General features: G+C 41.6%; 1 protein-coding gene across 2 annotated transcripts in view; it reads left to right on the plus strand.

Moving 5' to 3' along the window:
* The first annotated feature begins 3,673 nt into the window (after positions 1-3,673).
* The window catches only part of MYO7A (myosin VIIA), a 138,582-nt gene continuing 128,661 nt past the window's right edge, over positions 3,674-13,594 (plus strand). The window contains exons 1-2 of one of the 2 annotated variants that reach the window (XM_074216946.1): positions 3,674-3,795; positions 4,434-4,508. The gene's annotated coding sequence lies outside the window, so the exon portion shown is untranslated. Of the gene's footprint in view, positions 3,796-4,433; positions 4,509-12,174; positions 12,264-13,594 lie in introns of those variants that run through there. The other variant, XM_074216947.1, reaches the window with a different exon arrangement.

Here is a 13,594-nt window from a genome sequence, read left to right on the forward strand (position 1 = left end):
TAGTAAGAAAGAATAAATTAAGAACAAATTAGGGGAAATTATTCAATAAAACTAACCATCATATAAAAAAATCTGACAATACAGGCACCAAGGAATGGCCTAAGCTCTCAACTCTGTAAAAAAAGAGTGGAGGTGCCTCCTCATATCTCTCCAGTAAGTATTTATTAAGTGCTTATGTGTACAGTAGGCATGTCAGCTGCTGAGCCTATCAAGTCTAAAATATATACTAGTCTGCTATCAAGGAGTTTATGTTCTACTGGAGAGAATCAACATATAAGTAGATTAGTTTACATGGATTGTCCCACAAAAAACTTAATGCAGTTTTAAGCATCCTCACTAAGACTTTGGGACACCTTGGACAAGATAATTGAGGAGGGTGAAAAGTACCATCAAGTGAGGAAATCTGGAAGGACTCCTTATAGAAGGCAGCATCTTTGTCTTTTTTTGAAGAACATGGTACAATAGGTGCCTAATACATGTTTCATGATTTGAACAGAATTGGAAATGGTTAGAATTCGAAGAGAACATAAAATGACCAGAGTTAGAAGGAACCCTAGAAATGATCTGGTTCATAGAAGATCAAGCACTCGTTTACCTGTCACATCTATGGAAAGGGGACCAGTTTATGACTAAGGAAGAGATGAAGAACATCACTGAAAACAAACTAGATGATTTTAATTACATTAAATTAAAAAGCTTTTGCACAGACAAAAAGAAATATAGTAAACTGGGAAAAAATCTTTACAACTAGTATTTCTGACAAAGGACTCATTTCTAAAATATACAAAGAACTGAGTCAAATTGAAAAAAAAAAGCCATTCCCCAATTGACAAATCATCAAAGGACATGCAAAGGCAATTTACAGATGAGGAAATTACAGTTATCCACAGTCATATGAAAAATTGATCTAAATCATTACTGATAAGAGAAATGCAAATAAAAGCATCTCTAAGGTACCACCTCACACCTCTCAGACTGGCCAATATGACCAGAAAGGACAATGAGCTTTGTCGGAAGGGTTGTGGGAAATCTGGGACACCAATACATTGTTGGTGGAGCTGTGAACTCATTCAACCTTTCTGGAAAGCAGTCTGGAACTATGCCCAAAGGGCAATAAAAATGTGCATACCCTTTGATCCAGCAATACAACTGCTGGGTCTATACCCTGAAGAGATGATGAAAAAGGGTAAAAACATCACTTGTACAAAAATATTCATAGCAGCCCTGTTTGTGGTGGCAAAGAATTGGAAATCAAGTAAATGTCCTTCAAATGGGGAATGGTTTAGCAAACTGTAGTATATGTATGTTATGGAATACTATTGTTCTATTAGAAACCAGGAAGGATGGGAATTCAGGGAAGCCTGGAGGGATTTGCATGAACTGATGCTGAGTGAGATGAGCAGAACCAGAAAACACTGTATACCCTAACAGCAACATAGGGGAAATGATTATTTTTCTTCCTTAAGGATATGTTGGATTCAACTTTATGCTGATGATTGTCATATCTCTTTAATTCAAAACTCTCCTAATCCCCATATAAACACTTCCAATTTGTCTTTGGTTCATCTGGAATTAAATGTCTCATAGGTATCTTTAACTAGACATTTATAAAACTGAACTCATCTTTTCCTCTCAAATCCCTCTCCCTTCAGAATTTCTCTTCAGTCTCTCAGGTTTACAGCCTAGGTATCCTCCTTGGTTCCTCCCTTCCTCTTTCTTTCTCTCCTTCTCTTTCCTCTCATCCCTCCATTCAATCGATTCCTACCCTCAGCACATCTCTCAAATATATTCCCTTCTCTTCTCTAATATTGTCACAGCCAAGTGTCAAGTATCTGAGGCTAGATTTGAACCTGGGTTTTCCTGACTCAAAGGTTAGTGCTCTATCCGCTGTGCTATGAGCTGCCTCTACTTACACCTACTAGTTGTGTGATCTTGGGCAAGTCATTTAGCCTTGATTGTCTCACATTCGGGGCCATCTCCAGTCCTCCGGATTCAGATCTGGACACTAGACAAAGATAACTTTGGAAAAGAAAGTGAGGTTGATGACTTAGCACAGCAGCTCCTCACTCAAATTCAATTCATGTACTAGTTATGGTGCCACCTCCCTGTTGTCATGGTCTTCTTTGAGAATAAAGGGTAAACATCATCATCATCATATTTTGGTTAATTTTTGCTGACTTATGTTTTTTCCCCATTGTGTTATAAGAGATGGTTGAATGGGGGAGAGAGGAATACATCTGAAATAAAGGTAATATAGAAAGGAATATAACAACTAATATATTTTTTAAAATCAGTGGAGAGAGCTAGGACTGGAAGCCCAGCCTTCTGACTCCCAATGAGTGTCTCAGTTCACACCAACACAAGAAAAATCAGGGATTTTCCAGGGTCACACAGCCCCCTGTTCTCTTGGGGGAGTTTCAGAGGACAGAGATTGCATGTTCTCTTTGCAGAAACCAAGGTCAATCTGGTTTACAATAGATTCCATTTGAATAGAATAACATAGTTCTTGATACATAGTAAATAATATTTTTGTTCAAATAAGATAATATAATAATAAATAGTAAATTAGTTAAAATGTGTTGACATACTAATTATTATAGTACAGTGAAAAGATCCTGAATTTAGAATCAGAAGATGATGCTTGGCCACTTACTATCTGTGTCCCTGGCCATAAAAAACAAACACCTTAATTTATACTATAGAAATAAAACAAGTGGGGCAGCTAGGTGGTGCAGTGGATAGAGCACAAGACCTGAGTTCAAATCCTACCGCAAACATTTACTAATTACCTAGCTGTGTGACCTTCGGCAAATCACTTAACACCAATGCCTTGCAAAAACCAAAAGAAAAAGAGTCGAGCATTTCCATGAAATGGTAGGATAGAAAAAATGCACTCATTGTCATGAAACTGAAACTTTATTATGTACAACTTGCTACTCCTTTTAAATATGTAATAAAGTTATCATGTTACTTTGTGTTCTTTTCTTCCCTCTTCCTCCTAAGAGATGGCCATCCAGACATAAAAATGTGTGTATATGTAAATGTACATACATTTCTGTAAATCCATTTTATACATATTTTCATTTATCAATTCTTTTTCTGGATGCAGATGGCATCTTCCTTCATGGATTATGTCTAGCTAATTTGGGTATTTATAATAGTCAGCATGACTTAGCTGTTCAAAGTTGTTCTTAAAACACTTTGGCTGTTACTGTATCAATGTTCTCTTGGTTTGACTCATTTCCCTCTTCATTATGTCATAAAGTCTATCCATGTTCATCTAAGATCATGTAGCTTCCAGCATATTCTATCCATCACAATCCTATATCCTCAGTTGCTGAGCCATCTCCCCAGCTGACGGGCATCCCCATCATTTCCACTTCCCCTTATGGGCCTCAGTTACAGTGGTGGTCACTACATAGGTGGTCACTCAGTTCCCTTAAAGCTCCAAATGCTCTGTGCGGGTAATTGCTCCCGTCCCTCTTGTGGGGGCTGCACCCATTGAGAAGGCAGAGGGAGAGCAAGGCAGGGCCTTGAGGGAGTGCAGCTTTCCCGAGCACCCGCCCAGCAGACTCCCCCGGGAGCACGCTGCCCCTGGCCAGGCCCACGTGCCTCCCGCGGCCACAGTGCAGGTCCCGTGCCCCTCCCCTTGCTCATTGCCGCTGATGGCAGAGCGGCCACAGGCCTGGCCTGGGCCCCTCCCTCTCCTTTAAGAAGCTCAGAGAGTGGGAGCAGAAGGCAGAGCCCCAGGGCAGGGGGAGCCTAGCTAGGAGCCCTGGACAGAGCCGACAACAGGTACAGAGACAGGTGGAAGGAGGCAGGGAGAGAGGGACAGACTGACAAAGGAAGGCAGGCAGGCAGAGAGAGGAAGCCAGGGAGCTAGGGGAGGGAGGGGGAGAGAGAGAGAGAGAGACAGAGAGAGAGAGAGAGAGAGAGAGAGAGAGAGAGAGACAGAGAGAGAGACAGAGAGAGAGACAGAGAGAGAGACAGAGAGAGAGACAGAGAGACAGAGACAGAGACAGAGAGACAGAGAGAAACCTGAGCAGTCATCAGAGAATTCAAATGTGGGAGAGACCTTAAGGATCATCTGGTCAAATCCCATTCACTTGAAAGATGAAGAAACAGAAGTTCAGAGAGAGACTGTGACTTACCCAAGGTCACCATCTAGTATAGTAAGGAAGCAAGCTAGAATAGAGACAGCAAGCAAGATTGGGGGGGGGGGGGGGGGGGGCGGGGAGGGAGCAGAACGAAACAAAGAGCTACAAGACTGAAGGTGGGAAAAGCAGAGAGAAACTAAACAGAACTAGACAGACCTAAAAGACAGCCCTCAGGGGAGACACTGAGAGACTCGGAGAGTAGGGACAGAAAACAGAGATAAAGCTGGAGGGTCGTGGACTTCAGGCTGCATCAGTTCCTACCTTCTTCAATTCCAGAAAGTAGCCTTTCCTCCCTTCTAAATTGGGACAGCCGGGAAAATTAGGAGGCAACTGAGCCCCAGCCCGACTAAGGTAAGGGCCCTAAGGCAGGGCAGTTCCTTCTGAATCAGGTGGTTGTGAAAGCTCCTTAGAGTTGCTGATCTGAAGGTGGGGGAATTGCTGGGATCATGCGGATCATCATAAAGTCACACTGAAGTGAGAGCCATGTTCCTTCCCCACCTTCTCTCTTCCTCTTTCTTCTCCCTCTTCTTTGTCTTTCTCCCTATCCTTCTTCTCTCCATCTTCCCTTGTCCCCTCTCCTCTTTCACTGCCTCCTTCTCCCTCCCCTGTCCTTTCCTTCTTCCTTCCCTTTTCCTCCCTTCTCTCCTTTCCTTTCTTCTTTCCCTACCTCCATCTCCTCCCTCTCCTCTCTTCTCTCTTTTCTCATTCTCTGATCCTTTTCAACTTTGCTCCTCACCCACCACCTAGGGAGGTATCTTGAAATCAAGTCCTCTCCTTCTCCCCTTCCCATCATTAATTGAGGACACAGAATAGCTTCAGGCCTAAGGAAACGTGCCCCCGATTCCTCTCATGTCCTGGTCTCCAGATTCTTTCCATCCTGGGAGTCTTGTTTTGCTCCCAAGACTTGATCCATCCCTTCCCCCCATCCTTCTCAGGGTAGGAGGTATCCGGGATGATGTTCTTGTAGAGAGGAAACATGGTACAAGTAGAACCAGAACTTAAGTTAGAAGACTTGAGTTTTTACATACTGACTTCTAGCTATGTGTCTTGGGTAATCACTTTTCTTCTCCTGGCCTCAATTTTTCCTTCTGAAAATGGAGTTAATAATACTTGCCCTACCCACTCTTTCAGGCTGCTGTGAGAAACACATTTTGTAAACCTTTCAGCAATCGGAGTTATTTTCCCTGTTCTTTTTTCAAGAGCTCCTTTGAAGAAAAATGGCATTCAATTCACTAGGTCTTTGTTCAATACTCACAGTTTGTAGAGGTTTCCCTGCACTCCGCTGTGTTGGGGAAATAGAGAGGAAGAAGGGCTGGATGTCCATCTCACCAGTTTAGAGGTAGGGATGTTTACAATACTAGGTGAAGGGAGGGAGCCCTGAAAGATGAGACATTAAGAGAGAATTCCGCAATAGATGAGACCTTATTGCCTGGGGAGGCTCAGGGGGGTTCCCATTGTCCCTCTGACATTCTCTCCAGTTCAGCCTATATCCATCTTGTTTGCACTTAGTTGTTTACAGATAGGTTGCCCTGCCCCACCTATTTGACCTGGCTTCTTGAGAGGAGGGGATGCTTTTGCCTTTTTTAGGGTCTTTGGCTTCTAGTAGGCACTTTTAATCCACGTTTCTTGACTTGACCTGCGGGAGAGAGCACTTGAGTTGAGCTTTGGAAGATGGCTGGAATTTTATCAAACTGTGTTTCATGAGGATGACATCTGGATTGAAACCCAGGCTTAAGGAAGGGTTAGAAAGCACTTGGGGTAGAGGATAGAGGGGAAGAGAAATGGAAATGGTATATAAGGCAAGCATCTGCTCTGGCTGGTACAAGTGAATAGGACTAGGGAAGCCTGGAGAGGTAAGATTGGAAGAGATCTTCAATGCCAGCCTTGCTCTTGGCTCATGGGGTAGAGAGTTTAACCCCCAACAGGTGAGAAGCCCAGTTTACCTATGTTCCTTAGAGACCCTAGCTTGTATAAAAGGTTCTCAGATCACAGATAGCCTTTCCCTCAGCTTGAGGATCTTCCCTTAAGTTGTGGCAAGGAGGAGAGACAGAAGAAACGAAGAACTTGTCAGCTCTGCTCATATATGTTTTGGAATTTACCCAGGCCCCTTTGGGAGTATAGATAGAGATAGACAAGAGCAGTACTGGAAGACTGGAAGTACAGGAGACATGGAGATTAAAACCTAGGGTTCAACTCCAGTCATTGCTACTGACTGGATCTGTGTGACTCTTAACAGCTACATTTCTTCTCCAACTCCGAGTTTCCTTCTCTGAAATGAAGGGATTGAAGTAGTTCTCAGTTGTGTGATCTAGGAAATCCGTCACCATGGGAACTAGTATGATTTGTTCCAGGAGAAAAGAAGGGGAAGAAAGGGAAATTAGTCCTGCACTAAATAGAAAAGGGACCAGGGGGCAGGATACCCAAGTTCTACCTTGTCTCTAACTTATGGTATAAACTGGGACAAGACAATTTTCCATCTTGGGTCTCTTTACTTTGCTGTAAAATAGGTTTAGCAAGACTACCTTGTCATTTCCTGATTTCCAAAGGAGATTGTAGAGATGTACTGGGGGACTGTTTATTTCTCAGGGAAGCTTTCTCACTACCCCTAAACAAAGTAACCTCCCTCTGATCAAAGAGTATGTATTTTATTTATCTTCTCAAATGGCGATGTTCTAAGAGTATCTTTCATTCTTACCACTAGACTAAGCTTTCTGAAGGCAGGGGTCGGGCCTTCTCTAGACTCCTCTGACTAGAAATGAGGTCCACAAATAGCAAGTATTTAATAACTGTTTTTTTTGTTGTTCAATCATTTTAAGTCATGTGCAATTCTTATGACTCTCATTTGGGATTTTCTTTTTTTTTAATTTTATTTAATGCAATGGGGTTAAGTGTCTTGCCCAAGGTTAAACAGCTAGGCAATTATTAAGTGTCTGAGGTCCTCCTGACTCCAGGGCTGGTGCTCTATCCACTATGACACCCAGCTTCCCCTAATTTGGGATTTTTCTTGGCAAAGATGTTGGAATAGTTTATCATTTTCTTCTCTGGTTTATTTTACAGATCAGGAAACTGAGGTAGACAGAGTTAAGTGACTTGCCCAGGGTCATTTAGCTAGTAAAGGGTCTGAGGCAGATTTGAACTTAGGAAAAAAGGTTCCTTGGACTCCAGGCCCAGCACTCTATCCACTGCATCACCCAGCTATCCCAATAAATGTTTAGTGAATTGAGCTTAAGTTGCATAGAATGTCAACCAGGATATCTAGAGGACTGGAGACCAGGCTAGGCAAGGATCAGCTGAAAGAGCTGAAGAAGTTGAGAAAAAAGAGAAGAGAACACAAGATTGGAGGGGTGGTGATAGCTTTTTTCAAGTTGGGAAATATTGGAAGTCCTGTCATATGGATGAAGGAGGGACAGCAAGAAGGCCGTGCTCATCAGCCAGTAACACAATCAATCAAGTCATTTCCCAAGGGATAAATGCTCTCTGAAAATTTAACAATCAGCACATGCCTTACTGTAACATGATATTTCAGGACTGCATTAACTGCCAATCATTCCAGAGTTCCCATTTCATGATCCCTATCAGTCATTTAGATCCATAGGATATCAAAGGTGGAAGGGATCTGTCCCTGTTATCTGGAAGATGGATAATGACTAAATCCTCTACCCTCTCTGTCCACCTATAACTTAAAGGATTGGAAGTTATGGTTTTTTTGGTACATTCCAGCTCTGCCATTCTATATTCTAAGATCCCCCCCCATCTAAGAGACTATGATCTAAGGTCTCATCTAGTTCTAATGTTTGAAGTTTTACTTTTATATATTCTAATTCCCTCATTTATTTTTTAATTAAAGATTTTATTTATTTTGAGTTTTACAATTTTTCCCCCAATATTACTTCCCTCCCCCACCCCCCCACAGAAAGCAATTTGTCAGTCTTTACATTGTTTCCATGTTGTACATTGATCCAAACTGAGTGTGATGAGAGAGAAATCATATCCCTAAGGAAGAAACAAAAAGTATAAGAGATAGCAAATCAGACAATAAAATATCAGTTTTTTTCTACATTAAAGGGAATAGACCTTGAACTTTGTTCAAACTCCACAGTTCTTTCTCTGGATACAGATGGTATTGTCCCTGATTGTTGCATCAACCCCATGTTGCTGTTAGGATGTACAGTGTTTTTCTGGTTCTGCTTATCTCACTCAGCATCAGTTCATGCAGATCCCTCCAGGCTTCCCTGAATTTCCATCCCTCCTGGTTTCTAATAGAACAATAGTGTTCCATGACATACATATACCACAGTTTGCTAAGCTATTCCCCATCTGAAGGACAGTTACTTAATTTCTAATTCTTTGCCACCACAAACAGGGCTGCTATAAATATTTTTGTACAAGTGATGTTTTTACCCTTTTTCATCATCTCTTCAGGGTATATACCCAGTAATGGTATTGCTGGATCAAAGGATATGCACATTTTTGTTGCCCTTTGGGCATAGTTCCAAATTTCTCTCCAGAAAGGTTGGATGAGTTCACAGCTCCACAAACAATGTAAGTGTCCCAGACTTCCCACAACCCTTCCAACAGTGATCATTATCCTTTCTGGTCATATTGGCCAGTTTTGAGAGGTGTGAGGTGGTACCTCAGAGAAGCTTTTAATTCCCTCATTTATAATTGAGGAAATTGAAATCATTGGTTTTGCCTAATATCAGTCACTTGACTAGTTAGTGGCAGAGTTCATCCTCTTTGTTCCTAATCCAATATTATTTTGTCACTCTATACAGCATGCTCTAGGCATCATGTTGCAATTTTAAAGCTTTTTTTAGGGTTTTACCCCAATTTTAAAGCTTTTAAAAAAAATATGAAATGCACTAAGACTTTTAGGACATATTGTCCTTTCTCTTTGTCCCTTTACCAAATGGCTCCAGGCTGCTACACTTTGTGACTTTATGTATCTGCTTTTAATTATTCATCTGTCTCTTCCTTACTATTATTGTCTAAGTCTCTCTAGTAGTTTGTTGGGAGGGTTAGAAACCAGAAAACCAAATCAGTTAGAATTATAGGTGAAGATAACAGTAAATAGTCCCTGAGTAAACCCTTGAGGTATGACCCCATAGTGAGGGTGATGAGTTTTGTTGCACATGTAACTGTATTACCTGGACATGCCAGTGGGGAAGGAGAGAGCTAACTGGAGTATGAGCTGGTATGTGCTAGTACATCCTTATATATTTGTATTATATGAACAGTTAGATGCTTCAGTGGACAGAACACCAACTCTGACATCAGGAGGACCTGGGTTCAGCTTCAGTCTCAGACACTTAGCTGTGAGACCCTAGGCAAGTCAGTTAAATCTCTTTGCTTCAGTTTCCTTAAATGAACAGGAGAAGGAAATGGCAAACCACTCTACCATCCTTGCCAAGAAAATTATAAATAGGGTCACAAAGAGTTGGATGTGACTGAAATGACTCAATATCAACAAATATCGTATTATCCATATAAGGGATAGTGCAGAATGGAAGGGACTGATGTTCAGGTAATAGGTTGGGTCGGATCTTCTTTGAGGTCTCTATCCATTCTGAGATGCTATTCGGTTGGTGGTAGAAAAACAACTGTAAATGTGGAAATTCTGTAAATCCACTGAGTCAATCTGAGGAAGTTCTATTAGAAAAATCTCATGGTGTGGTCACCTTTCCCTATCCTTCTTCAGACAAAATCACATACTGGTGAATATACCAGGTATATCTGACTAAGGAGAAGGAGGGGGTTCAGGTTATTCACCTCCTCATTTCCCACCTCAGTTGCAGGACTTCATCATGACCCTGTTCTGGGAACCTGCCACACCATTCCCTCCTTTGAGCTTCTTGTATGTCCTTTCTTCCCCCAGTAGACTGGAAGCTCCATGAGGACAGGAACTATCTTTTCTTTATATTCTCAACCCCTGCACTGTTTGGCAAATAGTAGGTGTTTAATAAATATTTATCAGCTTTGATTCTGATTCTCTGAAAGAGCCTTACATGGGAATCAGGGAACAGGGTTCAAATCCCAGTTGTGGCAATGTTAGAATTTGGGTCGGTCCCTTCTACTCTGGTGCTTAGTTGGTTCACCTGTAAAATGAGAGGGTTGAACTATATAGTCTTTAATATCCTTTCCACCTCTGATCTTCTATGTTCGAAGCTTCTTCCATCACTTATATTCTACAATCTAAAGGCCTTTCAGCTCTAATAGTCTGTATGGTTGATATTCCAAATTCTGTGTTCAAATATCCTTTCTAGCTCTAACAGTCTGATCACTTTAAGTCAGAAAAGGACAGCCTGATAGAAAGGGGTTGTGAGTGTCTGTATAGTCATGTATTTCCACATGTGCATATGCTTTTATGTGTCTTTGTGTGTCTGTGTTTGTGTAACTGGGGACAATTCTAACTCTTTGCCCAATTTAAGCATTGATGAGATGGAGGAGAACTATTTCCTCCCCTCTCCACTTTTTCCCAGAATCCTGACCCAATTGCCAAGAGTATAGGACCTCTCACTTCACTTCACCACATCCTGGATCAGTTTGGAGTCTCTATTCCTGGAAACTTTCGAGAAATCAGTCCTGGAAGGCTCAGACCAGGCACACCGAAGCTGGAATGTAGGGAGTATTTATAAATAGATATATTTTCCTATTGAGAGTAATCAACTAAAATGGTCCCTTACAATCACCCCTTAAATGCCAAACCTTATGCCATTGTCTCAGGACTCATTCTTTATAACCTTTCTTCAGCATTTGAAACTGTCAATCACCCACTTCTCTTGGATACTCTTTCCTCTTTAGGTTTTCATTACACTGTGCTCTTCTACCTATATGACTATTATCTCTCAATCTCCTCAGCTTGACTTTCATTCAAGTCATGTCCACTAATAAAAGGTACCCTCAATATAGCTGACTCTCTTCTCTTTGCCCTTTATACTATCTTTTTTGGCGATTTTATCTACTACCATGGATTTAGTTATTGTGCCCACTGTACAGTAAGGAAACTGAGGCAAACAGAAATTAAACAACTTACCCAGGGTCATGCAGCTACTAAGTGTCTGAAACTGGATTTGAACTCAGGTATTTCTGACCCTAGGAGAAAAAAAACAAGAGGAGAAAGTGAAAGAACTGGAGGAACTTTTTTCAGGGAAATAAAGTCTTTCTTAAAAGAATGTTAAAGAAGGGATTGAAAGAGAAAAACAAAAGAAGAACCAAATTTTGATGAGGTGGGGTGAAATTCAGACCTCTATCTGAAGGATGGAGGACTATGATACTTTGAAGATAAGGGAAGAAGGACCTTTGAAACATTCCCTTCTGTGCAATAGAAATGAAATTTTTTTCTGTCTCTGCCAAAAGCAGAAAAGCTGATGAAGTCTCAGCTTGCCCATATAATTTCATTCTTAGAGGATATCTGAGAGGGAAAGTATTCTATACCTGATTCTGATCAACTAAATATGATCTGCTAAAATGGCAAACTTCATCAATGATAAGATTAAAAATATAGGTTCCTTAGACTGAGAGATAAAGGAAACTTAGAGACTTTTTAGTCCAATAACCTCATTTTACATATGAAGAATCTGTGGTCCAGAAAAGTTAAGCAACTTGTTTAAAGTCATGCAGGTAGTCACTATCAGAATTTTAATCTAGGTCCTGTTTTTCCCAAAGCTAGTGTTGTTTTTCCCCTTTCAATGATTTTTGTGATTATGCATCCTCAATAAAGGCAACACCCTTGACATGGGATGGGGAAAGATCATGGTGTTTGCAGGGTCTCAAAGTCCATGAGAAGTCTTTGGATGCAATAATATGTAGCCTAGTCAGGAAGAGGGCCCAAAGTCCCTTCAATAGGGAGTCCTGGGGCCCTTACAGGGCTTTCAGGGACAGCCCTAAGCTTGTCCTCCATCTCCATGGGAACCCAGTGTTTTCAGGGTCACATGTCACAGAGCATGGGAGACAGAGGGGGGAGGGGAGAAAGATTAAGATGGGAATAGGGACAAAGAGAGACAAAGTGGGTAGTACAGAGAGACATAGAGAGTGAGTGAGAAACAACATGAGGCAGATAGTAACAGAGGAAAAAAAGCAGACACTGAGAACAAGCAGTGGGGAGAGGTAGGTAGATAAAAAGGGACAGAGAGAGATAGTGACAAGCTAAAATTTATATATAACACTTTAAGAATTTGTAAAACATTCTATAAATATGATCCCAAGTTAATGGTTGAGAACGGGAGAGACTGGGGGCAGACAAACTTTGAAATAAGTCTCTTCCTCCTCCTCCTTTTCTCACTCTCTATATTTCTGTCTCCGTCTGTCGGTCTGTCTTTCTCTCTCTCTCCCTCTGTCTCTTTATGTCTCTCTGTCCCCCCCATCTCTGTCTCTCTCTCTCTCTCTCTCTCTCTCTCTGTCTGTCTCTCTCTCTCTCTCTCTCTCTCTCTCTCTCTCTCTCTCTCTCTCAGTTGGGACACTGTAGACCTCAGTTCAAATCCTTAGCTTCAATACTTGTTTCATAACCCTGATCAATTCATTTCTTTGGGTTTTTTTTTGTTGTTTTTAGATTTTTCAAGGCAATGGGGTTAAGTGGCTTGTCCAAGGCCACACAGCTAGGTAATTATTAAGTGTCTGAGGTCGGATTTGAACCCAGGTACTCCTGACTCCAAGGCCAGTGCTCTATTCACTGCGCCACCTAGCTGCCCTGATCAATTCATTTCTAATATCATGACTCAATCTCCTCATCTTTAAAATGAACTACTCTCTTCAAGGTCTGTTGGGAAGAAAGTACTTATTCACCTTAACTCACTACAGAAATGGTAGTTATTGTTTATTTCTTATCATCCTCATCCTCATCCCAATTCAGGATTCTTGCATCCTCAGACCAGTTCCAGCCCTCAGCTGCCATTCCATTGCTTTAGCACAAAGACAGTCAGGTCTCCTCAGGTTGCATGTCTTCCATCCTCACCATCCACCTGGATCTGATGCCTCTAGTGACCCAGGGTTGGATTCCTGGGTGGCTGAGGTAACTTAGAGGAAAGGAAGGTCAGGGCTCCAGTTACAGCCCAGTGGGTGGGGGATTAAATAGCGGAGTGCCTTCCTGAATGAGAGTATAAGAAATTGATGCCACTTCCCTGATGGGACTCAAGGAAGGGCATGGGAGGGAGGTTGGAGAGAAGGGGGATAAATTTCAAGGGCAGACTCTGTGTGTTGGGAGCTAAGCATTTTGGAAATTTTCTTCCAAAGACCGTAATACCTTTCTCTGACACCCATAACCAAGGTAGGGTGGAGTGGTATTGGACCTATCTTTTAAAGGATGCATAGAAATTTATGCCTCCCCAGGTAGCTTCCCCTGATTCTTGGAGTTGCTTTCAGAGGATCATTGAGATGAAAGGAACCTTAGAGATCAGTAAGCCCAAGTCTCCCATTTTACAAATAAAAAAACTGAAGCCTAG

Source organism: Macrotis lagotis, chromosome 1 (genome assembly GCF_037893015.1).
Source record: "Macrotis lagotis isolate mMagLag1 chromosome 1, bilby.v1.9.chrom.fasta, whole genome shotgun sequence".
Classification (NCBI taxonomy): Eukaryota; Metazoa; Chordata; class Mammalia; order Peramelemorphia; family Peramelidae; genus Macrotis; species Macrotis lagotis.